This window comes from Oxyura jamaicensis, chromosome 8 (genome assembly GCF_011077185.1).
Source record: "Oxyura jamaicensis isolate SHBP4307 breed ruddy duck chromosome 8, BPBGC_Ojam_1.0, whole genome shotgun sequence".
Classification (NCBI taxonomy): Eukaryota; Metazoa; Chordata; class Aves; order Anseriformes; family Anatidae; genus Oxyura; species Oxyura jamaicensis.
This window is the reverse complement of record NC_048900.1, coordinates 29,390,711-29,413,533: the sequence shown is the minus strand read 5'-3', so window position 1 is coordinate 29,413,533 and position 22,823 is coordinate 29,390,711. Positions and strand designations below refer to the sequence as shown.

General features: G+C 41.0%; 1 long non-coding RNA gene across 1 annotated transcript; it reads left to right on the top strand.

Moving 5' to 3' along the window:
- Positions 1–3,575: 3,575 nt before the first annotated feature.
- Positions 3,576–19,494, top strand: LOC118171044. Its single transcript, XR_004753018.1, has 4 exons — positions 3,576–3,603; positions 15,968–16,086; positions 17,468–17,577; positions 19,087–19,494. It is a non-coding gene; the product is annotated as an uncharacterized LOC118171044 (long non-coding RNA).
- The last annotated feature ends 3,329 nt before the right edge of the window (positions 19,495–22,823 follow it).

The following is a 22,823-nucleotide window of genomic DNA, read 5'->3' as shown; positions in this document are numbered from 1 at the left end:
CTGTTCATTAGTGCTGAAGAGGAATCCTCAGAACATTTCAATAAATCATAACACAGCACAGTTAATTCCAAACATGTAATTACAGTTTGCCTATATATTTGCATATACGAGGCAGACCAATGAAGCTTTATTTTGCATTTGTAAACAGAAATGTGTTTGGAAGTGAGTGTGTTATCTTTTTCTTTTAATTGAACACTGTAGATAAATAGCAGCTTGGCTACCTAGTAGTGTTTTAGGTCCATGTACCGTATTCAAGCTTGGGAAAATGAAACCTCATTATGCCTTCCATTAAACAACAACATACAGAATCACTTATTTCTAGACAGCTCAGTTGGCTTTTCCTTTTTCCATTCCTGTGGGTCAGTTCTGCTTGAAAAGAACCAAGTTTACAAATCTCTACTGGTTTGTACACTCCTATTATGCATACTAGCTTATGCATTTGTAACTGTCACACGAGTCAGGGTGATACAGCATTCTCATCTGACCCTATTCATTTAAATGGGTGCGTCTTGTTGACATTGATTCATGTTATAAGTTATATCAATGCATTATAATCCTTTTGTGTCACCCCACTGGTTATTTCTACTAAAACGTTGTGAATAAATGCTGGTAATAATGGTCAGTGGGATTTGAAGTGGTTTTAGGGGATGTGGAGTCCATCTGAAGTCCCGGGTCAGTGCATTATGCTTGCTTTTTCTCTGAAAGACAATTAACATGCAAAGTATCCTATCCCTACGCATTTGCATGGCAAAGCATCTACTGGCTTATTAATAATTTGGGGCTGTGTATTCCAAATGTATATTGCACTCAACTAACGGGATAAGTAAACATGATTATGCATGCATGTAGGTCTTTATCAAGGTGTGGTTGATAATGTTTTAAAGCAGAACTATTTCTCATGAAAATAGCTCCTCTTAATAGCCTCTGTCTCTTTATTGTGCTTCTTAGTGAAACATAAATCACTAATATGTTTTCAGCTGCAAACTACTCTCTTTTTCCATTGTATTCACAGATTTAGTGGCATTTCAAATAGATAAACACAAGCAACATCTATCAACACTACAAAAAGGGGGCCTTAATCAAAGCTCCAGGTCCCAGGTCTCAGCATCTCCATTTACCTTGAGATAAATCCATTGGTGTGACCACCACTGCACAGGGTGACAAATCACCCTAGTCAGCTGAGCAGTGCAAGGGCTTATTGGCCTTTCTTTAAGTGGTCTTACCCTTCAATGAAAAGGATGGTGCTTGTCAAGCAGGGCCAGATTAAAGTTAGACAAAAAGAAATGATCTGTTATTAGAAAACTCCGATTGAGAATCACAAAACAGGAAAGAAATATGAATAAGAATTTACAGTGAGGATGCTCCCCCCACCTTTCTCTTCCTCCCCCAAGCAGAAATTAACTTTAATTACTTTCCTAGCTTTGCACATTATGAATGTCAAGACAACAAGGCATTAACATTAAATAAATATGTGGCTGCAGGAATGTGCCTGTTGGAGTGCAGCAGAACCAGAGCCCGTGGTGGGGCTGGGCTTGCTGAGCTGCTCCAGCCCAGCTGGAGCTCGTGGGCCCTGCAGGAGCGCATCCTTCACGTGCAGCAGGCTCACGGGCTGCTTTCAGAGACAACTGCTTGGTGCCTGGCATGGAAAACCTCTGAAGAGATCCACACCCTTGCCTGGTGGAGGGCATGGGTGTCTGGAAATGAAGGGTTAGGGTCCAAAGGGAGGAGAGCAACAGATGTATGAGCAGAGTCTTAGCTGGGTTTGGCAAGGGCCTGTTGGTGCCAAGGGCAGGTTGGAAATGCTCTAGATGCTTCTGGGGCAAAATTCTGACCTTATTTACAGCGGCACAGCTGCAAAAGCATCAAGTCTCCTATCAAGTTTGGCCCTTAGTATTTAAGGTTCCATAATTTCTAATGAGAAACTTGGAAAAAAAAAAAAGTGTATACAATAAAAAAGTATATACAGATAAGCTAAAGCCCCCCAAATGTCATGAAATTATCTCAATATGTCATGAAATTATTAACACACAAAACCTCTACAGAAGAGTACATTTATCCTTTCATTTAGCCTTTTGTTTTCTGGTGACCCTCATCAATGTAAGTTTGTGTTTTAAAGTCACCTAAAGAGCTTTTATAAACAAAATGACCAGGGAGACAGCAACTAAAAATAAATCAGACCAAAGATACGCGGAAAACTGAGCAAATATTTGCCCATCCACTCAATCTGTTTGCTGAAGAAATTCACAGTGAGAGTCTAGAGAGGTGGTAAGTGGGAAAAGATGGACATGGTTCATGTTTAAGTTTATTCACACGGCCCATCTGTAGGGTTGTTTGCATGTGGGTTGTTTTTTTTTTGTTTTGTTTGTTTGTTTGTTTTTTGCTAGCATTGAGATCCATGCATTTAAAATGCACTTGATTTCTCGTGACTTGAAAGACCACTGTAGAAAAAATAAATTTCTGTAATCATTTGATTTGATAAATGTCTACACAGCCCAGCATAAGTTTATTTTCTATTTACCCAGATCCTGAAATTAGTTGCTAAGGGTACTCAAGGGAAACACTTCAGTAATTATAAATAGGTCCTAACAACAGACATTTAAAATTGTAATAATGTAAAATGGTGATCTTTCATATCCGAACATAAACTTACACACAAGTTGTAAGTTCCTTTCCTTTCCTTTGTGTCCCTTTCCTTTGCTAGGGACACACAAAGGAGATGCATACAGCTTTTTTATACATAGTCCTGTGCATAAATAGACATGGCACTGCGGGCAAAAATTTAAATAGCAGATGTGCTTCATTATTTTACTTTTTTAAGGTAAGACAGTGAGATAGGGAGGAATGAAGGGACTTGCACAAGATCACAGCAGAAGCAGGTAGGAGGGGTAGAGAAATATCACGGCTTCCCAGCTCCATAAGTGGCAAGAGCAACTGCGCCACTCCAATTTATGAAGTAATGCAAAATTGATGTTTGTATTGGTACCTTAAGAGCTGTATTCAAAGCCCAGTGAAGCCATGGGGAATGATAGACTTGGTTCATGATTACTTTATGGCAGAATTGCTTGTCTTCACATTCATCAGCGAGGCAGGCGTGTACCACGGGAGCAAAGAGCGGGTCACTGCCCCCAAAGGCGCTCGCAGAGGCCGCAGCTCCAAAAGGTGGAAGAAGTGGGGGTTTGCTCCCCCACTTTAGTTAAGGGAATGTAATAATTAACTGGTAAAATGTCTAATATACATAGGCAAAGCCTTAAACTGCCATGGTAATTGCACAGTAATTTAATATAAATTGATTAAGTATGTTTTTATTGATGCTTAAAAACTAGTCATAGCATGGGAAATGATGTTTTGTTATCAGCTGTTACTAAATATACAGTATTTGCTGGAATAAATCCAGGTGAAAGCTTTAAGGCACAGTATTTAAATGGAGTGCAGCTGCTGTTTCTGCACTTTGGGTTGAATACAATTACCAAACACCTGATACTCATTGCAAAAATGGGCATAACTTCCTTCTTCTTCCTGGACTGACCAAAATGTTCCATGCAATAGTGCTGTTATGGATAGGTCTCAATCACCCTGATGTTGGATTATAATGTGTGCTCCCAGGTGAGTCTCTAATGCAGTCTTTGGGGTTCATCTCCATGGTGTGAGAAAAAATCTCCAATAGCTCAGGAGCTGCAGGACACAACCTGCCACTGAATCATAGAATCACACAACAGCTTGGGTTGGAAGCATCTTAAAGACTGTCTAGTTCCAACCCACTGGCCATGGGCAGGGAATCACAGCCCTCATTTCCAGCGTTGGGCTGCGGCCAGGAGAGTGGGGAGCCTGCACACCCCTGGCCCTGCAGCACCCAGGGGTGCTCGTGGCTCTCATTCCCCAGGTGGGTGCCAGCTGTGTAAGTGCTGCAATGAAGTGGTTTGGGAACAGCTGGTCAAAACAAGGGAGAGCATGAGAAGGGTTTTACATTATTACCTACAAAAAGTGAGACTAACAAGACACAGACCACATAGATACACTTGGCTTTCTTGTGACTGTCAGCCTGTTCCTTGCTCAAGCTGTGGTGCTCATCCAAGAGGGGTACGTCCAGCTCATGCAGTAGCAGCTTGCACTGCCAGCTCTGGAGGTGTCCAATGCAAGCTCTTGTGCCCCTGGCAAGCTGGCAGCCATTTCAGAAGTGGCTCTGGGAGAATAGCAGAGCTGTGCCTATCTGTAAAAGAAAAACCAGTTGCCTTCACCAGTGTAAAGAGAGGAGAATCCTCACCTTCTGCACTTGCGTGAAAATAAATCTTGTTGCCTTGTGTTGTGATGAGAGGCAACATCTCGTTTGAATCAGAGATACTGAAATAAAGATCACTCCAATTTCTATCTCCCAGTCTGTAAGAAAATTCTTGATCTGCACATAAATAACCCCCAGACTAGCATAACCTGCCAGATCATTATGTTATTTCATATTATGAAAATCGAATGGATATTATTCAAATGTAACTGTAAGTATTTATGCTGATAGAAAAAACCACTGTTGTTGTTATTATTTTTATTATTATGCTTTGGAAGAGATGCCAGACAATTGCAATATTCAATAGGTCACCAGAGGTAAAGAGAGGATTTTTTTGGAGTCGTCATTTGACTGCATACAATCTGCCAGTGAAACTATAAGGATTTGCTCCAATCTGAAAAGTCACTATTTCTCTTTTAAATAAGAGAACATATTCTCTTTTAAATCTTTAAATATCATCTATTCTGCAATGCCTGTGAAGCATTATGGTTTCAGTTTGCCAAGTGAAGAGTCCAGCTCTACATTTTTCCGCTGAACTCCTTCCACCTCAGCTCACACCCTCCCTTTTCAGCCCTGAGCTCTGCCGCACGGACTGCTTGTGTTTGCCTATCCAGCAAGAAGCACCCTGGTAGCAAAAGTGGAGTTTGGAGGTGCTGATTAAAAAACAAAATAATAATAATTGTGAGTGTTGCATCCTGAAGGACAGAGTTTGATTCAGCTGCTCTTCCCGAACCGAACGTAAAGAGGGTGAAATTTCTGCAGACAGAATCTCAGCACAAAACATGGACACTTGAAGATTGCCTCTTCTGTGAAACAGCCCAGGGTTTCTGAACTATTGAAACAAGTATTGCCTCAAAAACAGAGCCTTGAAAACTCAGAATGCTGACGGAAGGGAGTAAGTCAGGATTTTGTAAGTTTATGGGTACAATAAATGCTCGTTCTTCATATAAATCCTAAAGAAGGCCAGTTTCTCTAAATGTTGACTCTTCAGTTTCACCCAGTTGCTTTAAAGTGGAATGAAGAATTTTTAGCACTTATAGTGACAAAATTTAGACAATTTAGTTTAAATGATTTAATTTAAATGATTGTAAGAAAAACTTAGTGGCATAGCATTTGATTAAAATCCATAGTTTTATACAGGTACATGCCTTTTAGTTGTATAGTTTTGCACTGTGCAAGTAAGAAGATCTTCGTCATAGATTTTCTGTGGAATTCAAGGGATGCCACAGCCCAGCAACCAACCTCGTGGGTGAGCAAGAGGGATGAGGGATGAGATTTTGTGGTGATTCTGGGAAGACACGCAGGAGTGTAAAGCAGTGTAGAGCAGCACCATACTCTGCTGGGTAAATTAATCCTGCAGTGAGAAGTGCCTATTGTTTCAGTTCTTCTGAGTTTATGAGTATTTTTGCAGAAGGACAATGATCAGAGAGGTTGTCAACAAATGCTCGAGTCTTGAATTTCTTACTCTTACGATTTCTTTACTACAATATCGCCCGAGACATGTTAACAACTGCTGTATGCTCTGCCTAGCTGAGTCACTGCTTTTCAGTGCAGCTCTTTGCAATGCAAGCAACAGAAACTTCAGGGAATCAATATCTTTTAACCCGGCTATCAAAAGTGTTGAAGATATTTATGTCATTAAATAGCAGCGGACACAAGTAAAAGCCTGTATCTCACATCATTAGCAGTAAAGGTGCTGTTTAGCTTTATTTGCTAAATCACACAACATATATAAACTGCACGGGAGATTACAGACATGTGGAAAATTGTGATTCAGCAAAAGTCCAGGGAGGAGACAAAGAATGGCCAAATTTCAGTTATCTCAGTGCTCACTGCAAACTTATTTCATTGAAATTTACTTTTATATGCCAAATGAACATCCAATTTGGATACAGATTGCACTCCATCTTTACTCTAAAACCACACCATCAGTGGTCTTCCACAGACAAAAGGTGTGGTACAGCAGCGTTTTGAAGTATTCTTACTAAATTTTAAAGCAAGATACACTTAAACTTTTGGTGAATCTGCTTCTGCAGTTGCTGTATGCATTCATCTTTTCCCTCACAATACAGTGGTAGTTGGGGGTTGATTTTACTTACTCCTTTTAGGATTGTTTGCGTGCTTACAGCTGAGACACAACCATCTGAATACTTCAGCAACATCCTGCATTGGCTCCCCATTAAATCCAGAGCCCTGCTGTACATCGCTTCTCCAAACCTTGCTAATGTTCCTGCAATTCTAATTGTGAAAGCAACGACACAGGTGAAGCACGGCCAGTGCAATGTTTTTGCCATGGTGTTATATTTACTAGGGGAGGTAAACACGTCAGCCCTTATGGTTATCACCAGTGGCAGAATTGCATTACTGTCAGGGAGAAACAGGCAGTGCTGACCAGAAAAATGTAAATACATCCAGCTGAAGCACAGCTCTGCACTCTAGTAGCTGTGTGTTTGGTGCATTAACACAACACAGTTTTATCTCTGTGACTACAGTTAATTCCCCACTGCCCTAGAATTTATTTTTTTATTTTTTTTTTTTATTTTTGTACCAACCGACTCGGAATTTATGAGTTCTAATAATCCTGTTCTGAGGCTAAACAAATAAATACAGCTGCCAGATGTCGGAGAACATAACAGAACTTATAGCACAGTACTAGCAGTTGGTGCCTGCCATGCTGCAATAACAGAGATGATAGTGCTAATACAGAAATGCATACAGTGAAAGTTACGTGGTGGCTCCTGATGATGTAAACATCCTTATGTAGAGACTCCACGTTGTGTGAAAACACTGGAATTTTTGGATGTTGTGACAAGTTATAACCTATATATATATCTGACCTATATATATATCTAAATCCTTGATTCTTTACAGAAACCCACATGTATATACTATATTATTTATATATTATGTTAATTTATCATTCAGAGACAGTAAAGTACAGCACAATATCACTGAGTGCTTCTTATCTGAGAGTCTCAAGCAGTAGTGAACCAGCTCCCTTTGTGCTCTCACGTTACTGCCTGCAGAGTTAATTAAAACTGGCTGATAAAACTCTTAACACCATCTCTACCCGAGTTGTCCCTAATATCATCACAGTTATTAGAACACCTCGTCATTGGCACGTTCCTCTCAACCGAGCCTTCGTTTACTCTGAATTTCTCTGTGCAGACAGCAATGTGCTCCCTGCATTTAGGCCTGTAAAACGAGAGTGCCATCAGTGGCTGGTTTTGGCACAGCTAGCACTTGAATGACAGTCTGCTGAGTATTAATCTCATGTTTTTATAGCCACTTGATGTCTTCCCCTTTTCCATCAGATCTTAATTTTGTCACTAAATTCACAAAAGTGTCAATGTCCTCCTCCCAGAGCCCTTGCACAGTGGGATCTGGCTGGCACCTGATGGAGCAGACAAGGGCCAGCAGTTGCCCATCAAACTGAGACCCACGCGCACTACTGAGAAACTTCTCACTCGAAACACCTCTTGTAACCGAGGGAGAAGGAAAACAGCCAGACCAGAAGTTGTGATATAGTCTAAAAATACTTGGTTTGCCAATAATAATAATAATAATAATAAAAATTCTTCAAACTTGGATTTCTTGGCTAGTCTCGTTCTGTGTGGTGTGCCTCTGAGTGCCAGCTCTGTTATCAGAGTGACCTCCAGGAGAGAGCAGGATGTGCATTAGGAAAGGGAGGAAATGTGATAGCTTGGAAGCTCAGAGTACAAGACCCAATCGCTCTCCATGGATGGCAAGAGCATGTCAGACATAATGGAATATTAAGAGAAGGAACCTATTGCAGGCTCAGGGGACTTCAGTAAGATAGCATTAAAAACTTTGCTGCTATTAAATCTGGAGAAGCTGTAGTTAATTTTGCTTTAGAGGAGCGTGGCTGCTGGTGTGGTTAAAAATGCTATCGAAAAATCCACTCAGGAGGAATCCCTCAATAAAACAGAAACAATTGGGGCTACATTGGAAGTTCCTGCTAAGGAAAACATCATTTGGCAGAGAAGATTGGAGAGGCTGGAGAGTGACAGGAGCAGTGGAGTTTTAGGACTGCAAACTGGTGCTGAGGGAAATGGTGGAAAGACTATTGAGACTTTATTAACTGCTACATTGGGGATCAGAAATAACATTCCCCACAGACAGAGAAAAAGCCTTTCACAGACCAGCGAAACATTCTGCATTAGCTGATATGCTAGAGAGAGGGAGTAAGCCATTCTTTTTCTCTGAAATCCCTCAGATTGGAGTAGCATAGCAGGAAACCAGCAAAGAAAGGAGATTTCTTGCCAGCAAGCATTTTCATACAGGAGATATTCTCCTCAAGGAAAATTATGATGTATGCAAGTGGCAGAGAAAGAGAAAATTGGGTCACACATTGAATTCTTAAAAGCCTTCTTCTTAAAAGCCTCTTCCATGGCTGCATCTGTAAGTGGTTTGGGGACTGCCCCTGTAAGCATTACAGTGCTACAGGTATCAGTTAGGTCCCCAGAAATTCATAAAGGTTGGCCAGCTGGTTAGGTGGGCCTTACTTCTTTTGAGAATGAAGTAGCCTAAATCTTTTGAGAGCTGTAGGTACCTCCTAGAGGTCTCCTTCCACATTTCATCTAATGAAGATTCCCTTTTCTTATGCACCAGAAGAGCTGCATACCTAGCTGCTGCTTGACTACGCAGGAATTGGTAGAAGCTTTAATTTTTTTGGTTCTTTCAATCTTTACACACTTCACTATTCTTAGTCTTACTATGGGCAGGGGAAAAACCCTTCTGCTATATCAAAAATAAAAACTAAAGCACAAGAAAAGGTTTATGTACATAGCTCAAAAAATGAAATGGAGAACAGGAGGCAGAAAGTAAATGACTACCACTAAAAGGTCATTTCCACTTTGAAGAACAGAATGGGCTTGTACCAGAGTCTAAGAGCATAAAGCATGGGTTATACACGTTATACACTGCCTGCACTCAGTCCTCCTCTGTCTGTGCTAGAGTTTTCCTGTGCATCTGTCATTGCTGAAATTTGCATGATTCAGTTCCTGCTGGAGTGATAGAGAGGTGAGCAGAGGTTCAAATAGTTACATAGCTTGAATATTATCAGCAAAGAAATACTTTGCAAAGTTCCCAGTGTAAATTATTAGTGTCCTGTTACTATTTACAAGAGCATAGTGTAACACACACAAAGCTACATTGCTTTCAAGAGCACTTCTGCTATTGCATGCACAAAAGCAGGTGAAAATTAGATTTTCTCCCTCAGCTGCACTGTGTGCTTGGGATCATCTCTTAGGTTTGCTGTGTATGCCAGGAGGTAGAACCAAGAATTTGCTCTTTAAAAGGTATTTTCTTTGAATTTGAGTGAGAATGGTCTCCCATTACTTAACACTGAAGGCAGAGGTAAGGAGAGCTGGATTTTTATCAAAAGCTTCCTGCAAAGCAAGTCTGCCCCTTTTCCACTCCAGCTGTGAGATCTGTAAGATGAAGTACAAGCAGGGGACCCCATAACGGATGTCACAAGACAGCATTCGAAGACTTTCCTTTCTTGAAAAAAAAACTACTTTGGTACAGAAACATTAACAAAAAAGGGCAATTTTAACAAAAAGCGCTTTAATGAATTGCATATAGACCATAAGTGACTACAGGAAAACTGATGGTGTGAACAAGGTACATAAAAACCCTGTGTGCATACACTGTTTATAAATCAAGCTCTCACCCACCACACTTCGAATAGACATCCAAAGGAACATACCAAATTACATAAAAGGTCAGTGAATGTAAAATACTGTACAGACTGTTATGGGATCATTTTTAATCTTTTTCATCACTTAAAAACTTGCAGGGAGGGGTAAATTATATTAAATGAATTGAAGAAGCTAATGAGAATTTCTGGATTATAATGCCAAAATCAGGAGACACTTTTTTTTTTTTTTTTTTTTTTTTTTTTTCTGAATATCTGGTGCTTGCTGGAATTTCTTTCCACTTACTGAAGGCATTTGGGAGAATTAATTTTCTGCTTAATTTCTTTTACGCACTACTGGCTTTTAAAAAAAGAAAAAAAAAAAGAAAAAAAAAAGAAACAAAATTTGAAAGTATTTATAACATTATTAAAATAGTTTGAACTCCTCATTCAATTGTTGCAGAATTCATTTGAGATGGCATTAATACCATTTTACAGAGAGGGAAGCAAGGTTATGGTCACAGGTTCCGTGTTAAACCTACATCCTGATCACTCCAGGTAATGGTTGAGGCAGGCAATTTTCAAAGCAATCAAAAAGTGCATGAAGATATCTCATTCAGGCTTAATATTTTTGTTTTTAATTCTTTGAAGCCTCACCTCTAACTCTATGTTTAGACACAAAAAAAAACCTGTGTTGATTTCCAGCACCGCTGCGTACTTGGTGTGCAATTCTTCCCACAGGGGGTAAAGGAGGCTTCCTCTTTTGCTCTTTTTTTTTTTTTTTCTTTTTTTTTTCTCTTTCTCTTTGACTTCTGGTTTGTCATCACTACAAAGAAAAACATCTTATTTTGAGCACATGGACCCCTGGTAAAATTCTGGGGGACTGGGAGCTTTTTAGTTTTATGTGAGGATTCAGATAGATAAAAGCTTTAAATTTATATAGAGCATCCTGAAGGCTATCTTGGCTTAATCAGAAATTTACTCTGTGTTAGCTAATTCAAGCCTGTTGGGCAGCAAACCCACACCGATTCTGTTTCTGAAGCCTCAGGTGAATCTTTTGCTTGAGTGTTTTACCTATGTATATTCTAGGACTGAAAATAAAAAATTGTTAATTCATCCCAATACGTCCTATTTTTTATGAACCAACTGGAGGCCACTTTTTCTTTGTTAGGAGCATCTAGATGTAACATTTCTTGACTATTCTGTCACTTTATGATCACTCAAATGTTGTGACAAGATGAAAGATGTTAATTACACAGTAAGAAATTGTATTTTATAAGGTGACCCCTTCTGCTCGAAGCCTGGGTAATCCAAGCCAAACTCATTCAGCATTCTCACTGTGTGAGGCTGCATAAAGCAAAATCAAGACATTAATGTGAACTTTGTGACTTACATCCATCTTTTCACTGCATTTCTCCATTTTAGCAATCTGCGTAATGTCCGCTATTTGTCTTGCATTTTCTTATTTTTAAAATTAACTTAAAGCTAGCTCAAAATGAAACTGAAGTGTGGTTGTGAGGCTGCATGGCACGACTAATTACAGCTGGGGTGCACCCAGATTAGCTCCCTGAATTCCTCCCCAGAGGCTTCCTTCTTCCCCCTCCCCTGCCAGTGTCGGCTCGCCCATGCAGATTGCTGCATCAAGCTACCCCAGGCAGTCCTGCAGCAGCAGGGAGCGCTCAGGACAAGACTGACTTGCTAAGCAGTCACTCTTGAACATGACCAAGAACAGTTTTCTTTGGACCTTCCCCAAGAAATTGAATTGCTTGTTCAAACATTTTTATCGACAGGTGTATTTCTTTTGTAGGCGTGTTTCCATATGGCACCTTGTGGGTGTGTTTATATATGTATGCATACACGGAGGTGTATTTGTCTGTATGTGTGTCACATATTTTGCGCTCACTTCTACCAGCTTTTAGTATTTTTTCTCTGGGAACATGCTGATAGCTTCAGTATTTCAAAGAGCGTGCAATCCAAAATCTGTCAGTAGGAAATATTTCTTTAAGGAAGAAAATGTGTTTTTTTGTTAACTTTCTCAATCTCTCATCCATTCAACTTTACGCTGAATATATGTGCTGTTGCAAGGCTTGGGGTGGGACTCCAATGACTTCTGTTTGTTTCACCATTTTGCAAACACTGTTTAACAAGAGTGATGTTGGAGCTGTAAACTTGAATCTGTATGTGATGTTCCACTCTGACACTGGAGTTTTAAAAGTTTCTGTTCACACTCCCAGTTTATACCTTTCCCTAATGAGTCTCTGTTCACCTTGCAGGGAAACAACAGGTATTGTCTTGACATATTAGTTTTAAGTGATTTTGCATGCCTACAGGAAGACATTTAGGGAGAAGAATCCAGGCAATTTCTATAGCATCAAAGCCTTGTTGGGGTTTCCAGGTGACTGAATTCAAATTTATTGTTGGTGAACTTGGTTCCTAGTGATCTATTTAATTCTGCATTAGCATCTCTATAGAATGCTTAACTCTTACAGTGTGCTTTCCAAACATACACTAATTTGGTCTCACACCATTTCGCAAACAGGAAGCCTGATAATGAGGTGTAGGATCTTTCCTTTTTCTTTTTGACTGTACTGTTATTAATGCCTGAACTGTTCGGAGGTTATAAAACAAAAGGGGACAAAGCACATCAGTTTACTGGGAGCGAGAAATGCATCGAGGCTCTGCATCTTCTGGAATCCAGCTCTTATTGTTGCCTGCATTGCCAGTCCCTGCTTCCTCAAAAGCCAGTTGTGTGCCACGGTCACTAATAAACTGCAGCATACTTCTCCAGTTCTTCTTGCCAGCTCTGTTGTTTCTTTTCCTGAACCAAATTTTTATACATTGCATAAAACCCTTGCTAATCTTCATCTTCTACAGTTTACCAAATAGTTTCTAGAGTGAATTTATACCTGTGCTTTGCTGAAGTTATATATGCGTATTTTATGTCTGAGACAGTGGTACCCAGCCTATCTGACTCACAGAATTATGCTTTGCATCTTAAGTCATGTGTACAGTGAAAAGATGATGTTTATGGTGTTTGCAGGGAAAAGTTTGATAGTTAGGGAAGGATGTTGAACTGTGAGAAGCGCTAAACGCAGATAGTTGTCTCCAGTCCAAACTGTTTTGATTTTAAAATATCAGTTATCTTACCAAAAAAAAGGTACCTTTTTGGTCTGCCCTAATCCCATTAGTAATTTCAAGGTATAGTTTTTCCACCTCATCTTTATCTTCCTCCCTGTTTAAAACTTTGAATACCATTAAGGTCTTACTTTGAATCTAATAGCAGCGTGGATCTCTGTTTTCTGACTCTGTACAAGAGCAGTAGGTACTACACAATATTCTGTGCCATACTAACTAATCACCCCTCTGGCATTCTGAGCAAATGCAGGTTAATGGAGAATCTTTTAATATTTCTATTAATTAAGTATATTATCCTAATAACTCTATCATCAATTTTTGACTGCTAGGTAATGACTAGAGCTGGTTTAGCTATTCATAACAACTAACATATTTAAAAGAAAGCATTATTTGTTTGTGAATTGCCTGCTTACCAAGTCCTATTTCTACAAACATATTTGCTATGTGAGATTCATTTAGGGATGTTCTGTGCAGATATGACTGAGCAGAGGCTTATTTGTCAGAGGGTGTCACTTTGTGGTTTGGACAGGAGCATTCACGCAGGTTATAGCAAAACAGCTGTTGTAGTACTTTGAGTGCAAGCATTTATATTTGAGGTAGAATTTTCCTTCTATCCCTTTCATTAAATATGACACGTGTATATGTGGAAATGAGTACACAGTTGGTGTGTTGGTATTTTAGGTAGTCACTATGACCTATGTGTTTGCTTAAATCCATATCATGAAGTGAAGAGGAGGATCTCTGGGCAGGCTTGAGATAAAAGCACTACAGAGGAAAGGCAAAAGACAGAGTAATTCAATCAGTGACCGTAATTCTTATTCTAATAAAGTTTCCTGTTTGGAACTGAAAGAAAGAACTCCTAGTACAATTGTACATGTGTTACGGTGCCACCCACCATAATGAGGTGGAACACAGAAATGCAGCCAATTCAATAGGACTTTCAGTTTGATGAGCCCATAGAAAGATCTGAACATAAGGATTGTTTCACAGAACCTGAGCAGCAATGAAGCTGAAAATATTGATTCATAAATTTCCTAGGAAGAAGAGAAAAACTATGTAATAATTCCTGAAAAGTTGATGAACATTTCCATCCCAGAATACAATATTCTAATGGGTATGTTTGTACCAAAAGGCAAAGAGACTCGGAAGGCTTTTAATGTAGCCCCATATGAATAGGCAGGGGAGAATGCCGTTAAGGAAAAACTAATATGAGAATTTTAAATTAGGAATTCTAGGAAAAATTGTGATGCGTGGTTTGCCTCTGAAACACCCAGAGCAGTTCTCAGCCCATCCAGGCAAGTGAGAAGTTGCCTGGGAATGTACTGAAAGATGAGTTCATTCCTGGGGCAGAAGGAAGGCTAAGTTAAAAATGCCTTTTTTTGTCATTGCATTTCTCGGTCAGAAAGGATGAGGTAGACAAGGCAAACCAAAACAAACAAGGCTGGCTGAAGTTTGAGGCAGTTGTGATGCAAATTGAGAGCATGGAATTGGTATTGCTGCAGTACTGGGGTGCCCTGACTGGGGATCAGAGCAAGGCACAGTACACAGATCAGAGCAAGACCAGTACAGGCACAGACCCAGCACCCTGGGCAGCTGGAGGGAGTGTGCAGGATGTGCCCAGCTCCAGTTAGCTTTCCAGGGCACTGAGTTTATAAATCCAGCGCATCCCTGCCAAGTCAGACGTGTGCAAGTCCCTGTCCTGAGCCTGTGCAGTGAAACCAGTGTCCCCGATGCTTCAGCCTCATGGGACATCAGTCATTTTCCCCTTGCACAAAACCACTTTTCCTGGCTCCCCAAGGGGCCTGCTGGAGCTACTGCTTCTGGAAATCACAAACAAATGCTAGGAAAAGTGGTAGGGCAGCAGGTGAAGTGTAAAGGCAATAAAATAGGTAAGAATCACAGCACTTTCATGTTTTAAATTGATTCAAATATAGAAGTGGGTATGATTTATAAACTTGAAGAAGGTTAGACTTAATCTCTAGCTAGACATTTTCATTGCCTGAATAAACTTTGATCTCATACTAGTTACAGAGGCAGGAATTTGGCATTAATAGAGATACTTTAGTCAGTTTTCTTAACTTAACCACCCACGGTGGCATAGGGGCTTTCACAATGAATGGAGGAAGCGTGGATGGAAGGAGTCCACCTAACAGAAATGACTTAGATGCTTAGGACAGCTTACATGCTAAGGGACAAGTTGTGCTGGCGATTAAGGTAGGCACAGATGGGAATAAACGAGTATTTGTACTTTGCTTTATGTAGCTTTCAAGACATGCCAGCAGGGGTTGTTGTATTTTTATAAAAGTATTGTGCATCTACATTTTGGATGATTTTTCCCACAAAACTATATCAGAGAATCTTTTCTTATCTGCAACTTCCTTGGAGAGCCAAGTAATGTAAGTGACTTTAAAAAAGCCAATTAAATGTATGATTGAATGTCAGCCTTTTTGATTGCAGCCTTCATTACGAAACTGAAAATGTGAGGTATTTTTTTTACCTAATATTGAACACAGTTAATTAAAAAGGTAAAGATTACATTTTGCTTCAGTTAATTTGAAATAAAGAACCCCCATTTAAACAATAAATTTGAGATTTTAGTTATAGCAATTAATAGACCAAACTGTGTACCTAAGGTTTTATTATATTGATTCTAAAATAATTAGACTAGCAAACACATTGCAAATATATTATCTAAAACAAATAACGTTATCAGAGTGCTTTTGTTATATAGCACAGCAATAAAGCAATCTCATAAAATTAAGAGTCATACAGCATATATTACATTCTTGCACCAAATGACAAAATCCAGCATGATGACCATGCGGACAGCTTTATGCTTGTGGACTGTTTTGGCCTGGAGTTTGTAAAAGTTAAGCAATGCCCGTTTTGTTTAGCAGGTAATTGAAGTCATGCCTGGGTACCCTGTCTCTGTGCTGCCCCAGTAACCTTTTTTTTCTGCTGTGTGTCCCAGCCCCTGTGCCGCCCCACGCTCACATTGTGCCGTGCAGAGCCCCTTGTAAGGAGCATTTTGACAGCAGCCCCCACCCAGTGGTTTTAAAAGCCTCAAGGCTGTTTGAGAGGCCTCTTAAAAAGCATGACATTCAATCAAAGTTCAGCGAGGAAAGTTTTAATGAATAAACTTGGTAAATTAGAGAGCACTGCAGCAGAGTGATTAACTCTCATTTGTGCATTAGTGTTAAAATTAATTAAAATGTTTAAGCCGTAGGAGGCAGGTTACCTCCTCAAGACCTGGCTTTGCCCTCAGAGTCAGCCTGTATCCAGCAGAGATTCATCTTGCCCAAGATGAGAGGAGGGGTAAAAGAAAAGAACAGCCAGGACAAATGTGTTTTCAATGGTGCTTAGCTGCAGGAAGGCCACTGAGACCTCAGCGCGGCGTTACTGGAGTGTGACATAATAATACAGTAGGTACGTTGGTGGGTAGAGCCTCTGGAAAGCCAGCGACCCTCCTTTCACACGGATTTCATTTTGACTTGACATGACAGAGCTAATTTCATTACCAGGAGGCACGCTGGATTGTGCCGCAGCGTAGAACAGGCTGCTGGAAATTAGCTCTGTTTTTCTGGTTTGCTTCAAAGGCTGCTGGAGAACACCACTTTCTTTACCCAGTGCCACCAAGTACGTGATATAGCGGAATAATTTTATACTCATGGCTGTTGCCACCTTTATTAACAGTCATTTGCTGCATCGGTTAATTACATGAGAAGTTAATTAAAGTATCTGATATACTAGGGAATAAGCGTGTATTTTAGTACTTTGATAGCAATACATACGACTAACCAATTTTGTGAGAAGTCATAGTATTAAATTCCTATAAACTTATTTTCTTTTAAAAATCATTTTAGTTCAGTTTCTTTCAAGAACCAGGAGCCTGTATTTCTTCCTATCCAGACCCATTATGATGTGGCTGTTTAACAAATCTGTGCTGGTTTGGAATTACAAATGACAGCCTATTTTATAAAGGGAAAAGTCTTCTTTGACAGCAGAACAATATCATACGAGTAACAAATGGAAAAATGTGTCATACAGCTGAACAGTTGTTTTCAGATGTTCACCAAGGGCCAGTTATTAATTTTACATTGGTCAGAATTAAGGATTTTGGAGAAATTCATCTGAAACTGAAAGTATGAAAAATTTCTGCTCAATGAAAATTACCATTATTCGCTGTAGATCTATATTCATAACTTTAAAACCTGGCAGTCCTTCCTATTTTTTTTTCTCTATAGATTTCTTGTCAACAAGGGTGTCAGAGGTCAGTGTCAGAATGCCCCTCTGGCACCCATTAACTATAACCAGGAAACTTGTTCACTATTGATCTACAATGTCTAAATATCTATTATGTTGGATATAAAAGGTGGTTTCACATCTTTCTAAAACAGATAATTCATAAAGGCCAAAGGGTCAGGCCCGGTGATATATTATTGTTTCACTGTACTGGTGACGACGGGCACAGAAGGGAAGAGGCCGCGCCGAGTGCCGCCGAGCTCGGGTGGGCGAGCGTTGCGTGCCTCCTGCCCACGCCACCCCAAAATGCTCCTGCCTCCGAGCACTGCCTGCCTCCGCCTTTGCCTGGGCTGTCCGTGCTGGAAAGGAAGACGGATCTGAAATTTGAAGGGGAATCAGCTCTGCCCTCGGCTATTAGTTGGGCCGCCCTTCAGCTCGCTGTCTGCAGAGCGCTTTGTGCCACGATGGTCGCGCAGCCGGGGCTCTGTGTGCGGTGCAATCCGATTATTGCAGGAATTGTGCACAAAAGGGCAGAGCCCCCATGGGTGTAAGTTGTCACAGCTCCGTTGACTTCGGTGGAGCGATGACACTTGATGTACGCAGAGGATCTGCCCCAGAATACCTGTCAGACTGCGGCCACAGTTCCAAAATCATGTGTTTTCTGAACAGACACTTGTGTAATATCATATGAGTGATTTTGTTTGCTCATATCAACCCATCAAATTTATTGAGGCTCTTTTAATCTCCTCATTATTTAACTGTTGAGATTCCTCTGCTCTGCTTAATGCTGAAATGCAGGGCAGAAGCAGCCAAGGATTTCTTTGTTCTGATATTCTTACAGCAGGGTACAGGAACACTGTAAGGGTGAAGGACTCAACCTAGGGCTGAGTTCTCCTCCAGTCCTGCGAATACAGCCTTTGAGACTACGTGGCGTTCCCCAGGAGGCACCTATTACTTCTGCAGGATGAGACCCATAACAAGCAAACCCTCTCTGGAAGGCAGCTGGCGCTGTACTCTTTAATGGAGCTTATGGCCTTCTAGCAAGCCCCCAGAATGGTTCATATTCTTCCAGGCTGCATTTCTGAAGAAAGTAAATTGAGATGAATCATGCTAAGATGAGATAGTTAAAATGTCAGGCTCCATAAGTTTCAATGCATCCTTATAGCTCTCAACACTAAAATGCAACTGAACATTGGAATAAGGGAAACAAAAGAGAATCAGATAACTAGTTCTTATAGAGGGGAAAAAAAAAAAAAAAAAGTCATTTCTGTCTGCGCTGCTACACCATGGAAATCCACATAGTACAGTTTTAGAGCTGTACCTTAAAAAAAACAATTGCAGTTTCTTTTTATCACTGGTCTTGGTTACACATCGCTGCCTACTCTATGACACACTAGAATTGCAGAGTTTCTGAGGCAAACAATACCCCACCAGCTTTATTTCTGTTTACAAATGTTACCTGGGGGAAATGTGCCTGTACCTGTTGGATAAATTACAAATCATCAGCACTAAATATGACCCACAACAGTAACATAGAGGGGAAAAGGGAGCGCTGTCTATAGGTATTCGGCAGTAGAGAGGAGGAAACTGCCTGCTCAGTGTACTCCTGTTTTAATCAATAATGAAATTATACTGCTGTAATGTTTAAACAAGAGCTGCCTGCTTGGCGTTTCCTTGAGCATTTTCTTGACAACAGACACTGCTTCATTTATGCTTATCATAATCTTTACGATTAGTTGAATTAAAAGCTCCTATATATTTTTTTCCTTTTAAGTGACTCACTGTAAGTGTAGAACCCAAGAAACAGCAGAAATGTGGGATGCAGGCAGATTGGTATCTGGGTCATTCTCTTGGACTCGTGTGGCAAAGGCACCGGGCAAAGAGGAGTGTTGTGGCTGGTGTCACACGAACATCTTCTTACCCCGAGGCTCGAGGTGATGCACAGCTGAGCTGACTGAAGGAAACCCTTGATAAGAACCAGGGACATGGTTTACATTCCTATTTCTATATTGGCAGCAAGCCACCACCTTAATCCCTCTGCCACCATGTCCCTTTTCCAAAGGTTTTACAGTTTTTCCTGCTGTCACTGCTCAAGTTTAGATGGTTACATGGACCTTGTACTGTGCATCCAAATAAATCCATCTTGAGTACCCGATCACGGCACAGATGAACTTGACCTGGCTGTGAGATAATTAAAACCTGTTTTAGGGCTTGTGCCTCAGCCCCTTGCAACTCAATCACGGACCAGAGCTGGACACCAAACAGGGTGTGGGGAAACAACTGCTCTGAAACCAGACCCTCCTGCTCCGCTCTGCCTGCAACACAGATGGGCCCGAATGAAGGCTATCACTCCTAGTTTATAGCCATTAGCAGTCATGATCTCCCTAATATGCAACAGAAATAATAGTATTATTAATAATAATATCAAACTGACACATTATTAGCCTCTACAGATGGCTCTATTCCTTCTAATAATTTTTATTTTTATTTAATGTTTGGAGATGCTGTAAAAAGTGACTAGTGCTTCAAAATGTGACCTCTGTGGGGTTTAAAACCTACTGAATCAGATGAGATATTAAAGCATTCAATGTAATGTATGACTTAAAGCTATGTTTTTAAAACTTTAATAGGAAATGTCTGATGCTTTAGATTACTATTTCTTGAAGTATAGTAGGCTGAAGAATTTGCTTCAGAGGGTCTCTTTATATCCAAGAAGAGCTACAGTGAGAATACACAGTATGTTCTTCCTTCACTGTGCCTCTAAATAGATGTAAAGGAATTAGTGGGTATTAATAATACATCATGTTTCTACTTTGTTTTATACTATTGTACATATGTTCTTATACCACGTTCAACACCACCGTATTTAAATATCTCCAAGCAGTTCATTAAAAAAGGTGATTAACATCTGTCATGTGTTTTTTCCCTCCTCTTCTCCCCAAGGAGGGAGGATGTTCAGTGGCATACCTTATTTTGGTAGGGATTTATCGTTTGTATGGGAGGCTTTTTTATTTTGCTGAGGTATTGTTTCATTGCACGAAACTACCTATTGGGATAAATGTTTGCAAAGGCAACTCAAAAAAAATAAATAAATAAAATAAAATGATATGCAGATAAAGGAAGGGCACTGAGATTTACCTTGAGTGAATTTGCTCAGAAGCACGGGCCAGGCCAGGGGGGGAATGAGGCCAGGTCCTTGCTGGCCTCAGGCTTCGCAGGGAGTGTGAGCAATGCTCCTGGCTGTGGCTTGTGTGTGGGAGCTTCTCATTTTCACTTATTCTAGCTGGTTCTCGAGTCCCTGTTGCCTTACTAAGGCTCTGCATAGTTAAATGTGTGACTAAAACCTGTGGGGAGAAACTGATCCTTTGGGGAGCCCTAAGTGAGGGCCCTCAGTGAATGAAATGGTTTGGTGGTGTCCTCATCGTGTATTTACCTGCAGGAAGGATTCTGATAAATCTCTTTGCCTGCTTTCAGGCCTTTTTCACACTCTTGCAGTGAGCCAGTGGCATCTCAGGACCAGCAGCGACCATCACTGCTTGCTCGGTAGGATCTGGTTGTTCTGCACCCGGAGGTGGAGGAGTGAAACCAGTCCCTGCTGCAGCCGTACCCCAGGAGCTGTGCGGGTGTCACGCTATTGCCAGCAAGGTGAGGCTGTGTTGGCCTTCGGTAACTTCTCTGAGGGATTTCAGGTAAACAAAGATCTGATACAGGCTAACATTTGCATGGGCATGTTCACTCTCAGCTGGGTTTCTGTGTGGGCAAGACCAAAAATCAGATTAATTACAGCATTTCCCCTCATAGGATCTCCAAGGTTGGAATGGCCACAGTCTCAGTTATATCTGTTTGTAGGATCAACCTCAGTGAATCAACTCTTCCTAATTTTTTACTTTCAATTTCACCCATTCACGGTAAGTAACTGGGAAAAACACAGAGATTTGTCCAGATTCGTACACCATCTCTTTGAGCTTTCATACTAACTGTAAGACCACTGCTAGTTCGTACTAATAACTGCAACTGCCATAGTATTTACTGCTGCGCCTGGCTCACATTGTGTTCTGTCTGCCTTTCCAAAGATAATTTGATGTTTTTTTTGTTGACAGTGAGGTTGGGTACCAGCTGTTTTCCCTGGACAAGCCACTTCTCTCCATTTGTGTTGCACAGCACTGCAGGCTTGTCAGGGAAGGGAATTGTGTGGCCAGTTCTGCTTTGCACCACGGGGAGCTGGGGAGCATCTTCACCCTTCCTCGGCCTCCCTGGACTGTGCAGGAGGTTTTTTTCCCCTATCTCCAGAATATTTGTAAGGGAGAGCACAGAGCAGAATAGGAAAATAAAGCGCAGGGCGAAGGGCTGTGTGTGCATACCCATGCACATGAGCACACACGCACACAAGCGCACACAGCCTTACAAAGATCCCAGTGGGGAACCCACACTAAAGGTTAATGCAGCCCCAGGCTGTAATTAGCCTTTTGCACAGAGTCTCCTTGTTGTGGAATCTCTATTTATGAGGGTTTTCAGGGGCAAGGCACCACCACCCTCCTCCCCCTACCCCAGTAAGGCCCACTGCCAGGAAGCTGGCGGGGTGCTGGGGGCTTGGGTGAGATACTGGGGAGCAGGCATCCCCTCCGATGCCGCTGGGGCTCCGCCAGGTGCCTTCGAGATCTCAGAGATTCTCAAAGACTGAGAGAAGAAAAACACATTGCCCCGCTTCACACTTTTTTCCATGGTGTAAGGGCTAACCTGCCATCCTGATTTAGAAATTCGTCATCATATCGGTTAGTGACAGCAATTTGCCTGTTAATCACATGTATGTCACTGCAGAGAATTTTCATCATCCCATTTCAGTTCAAACAAGTGAGGTTCCTCTTAAGAGAAATGCAAGATATTACAGGAATTGGAGAGCACGGCAAATATTAACACTCTTATAAAGTGCTTATTTTCTGCTGCTTATCCAAGTTCATCTTACAAAACGTGCAGCCTTGCTGTTTGGCCAGAGCTGGTTGTTGCAAGGCGCAGTGAGGATGTATTGCAGTGATCAACTCCTTGGTGGCTGGTGGAGGGTCCAGCCACCAAGGGTCATCCCTTCAGTAACTAGTGCATAAAATTACAGGTAGGTATTTTGTTACAATCTGGCTTTGCAAATCTTGCATCTGTTGAAGTCAGTCTCACTGCTGATTTTTACCAAATGAATGCCATTTGTTTTTAAAATTTAAACAAAATATCTTCTCTACTGATTCTGACCCATTCAGGAATCTGCATCACAGCAATGAATGCTCTGTTAATGAATTCATGTGCCAGTACGAAGAGGCTGGTGTTTAGAAGGAAAAAAATGTGTGCTGCAACAATGCAAAAACTAGGAGAGAAGCAAACTTTATTTGATTTGGTTTAGTAATCTCGTGCAGATGCTCTGAGCTGGAGGTGTTTCCTCAGTGCATGGAGGGAAATGGGGGAAAGTGCTGCACCGCGGCGTGGCCCAGGTCCTGCTCTATTAGCGCTGAGTGGAATGACATTGGA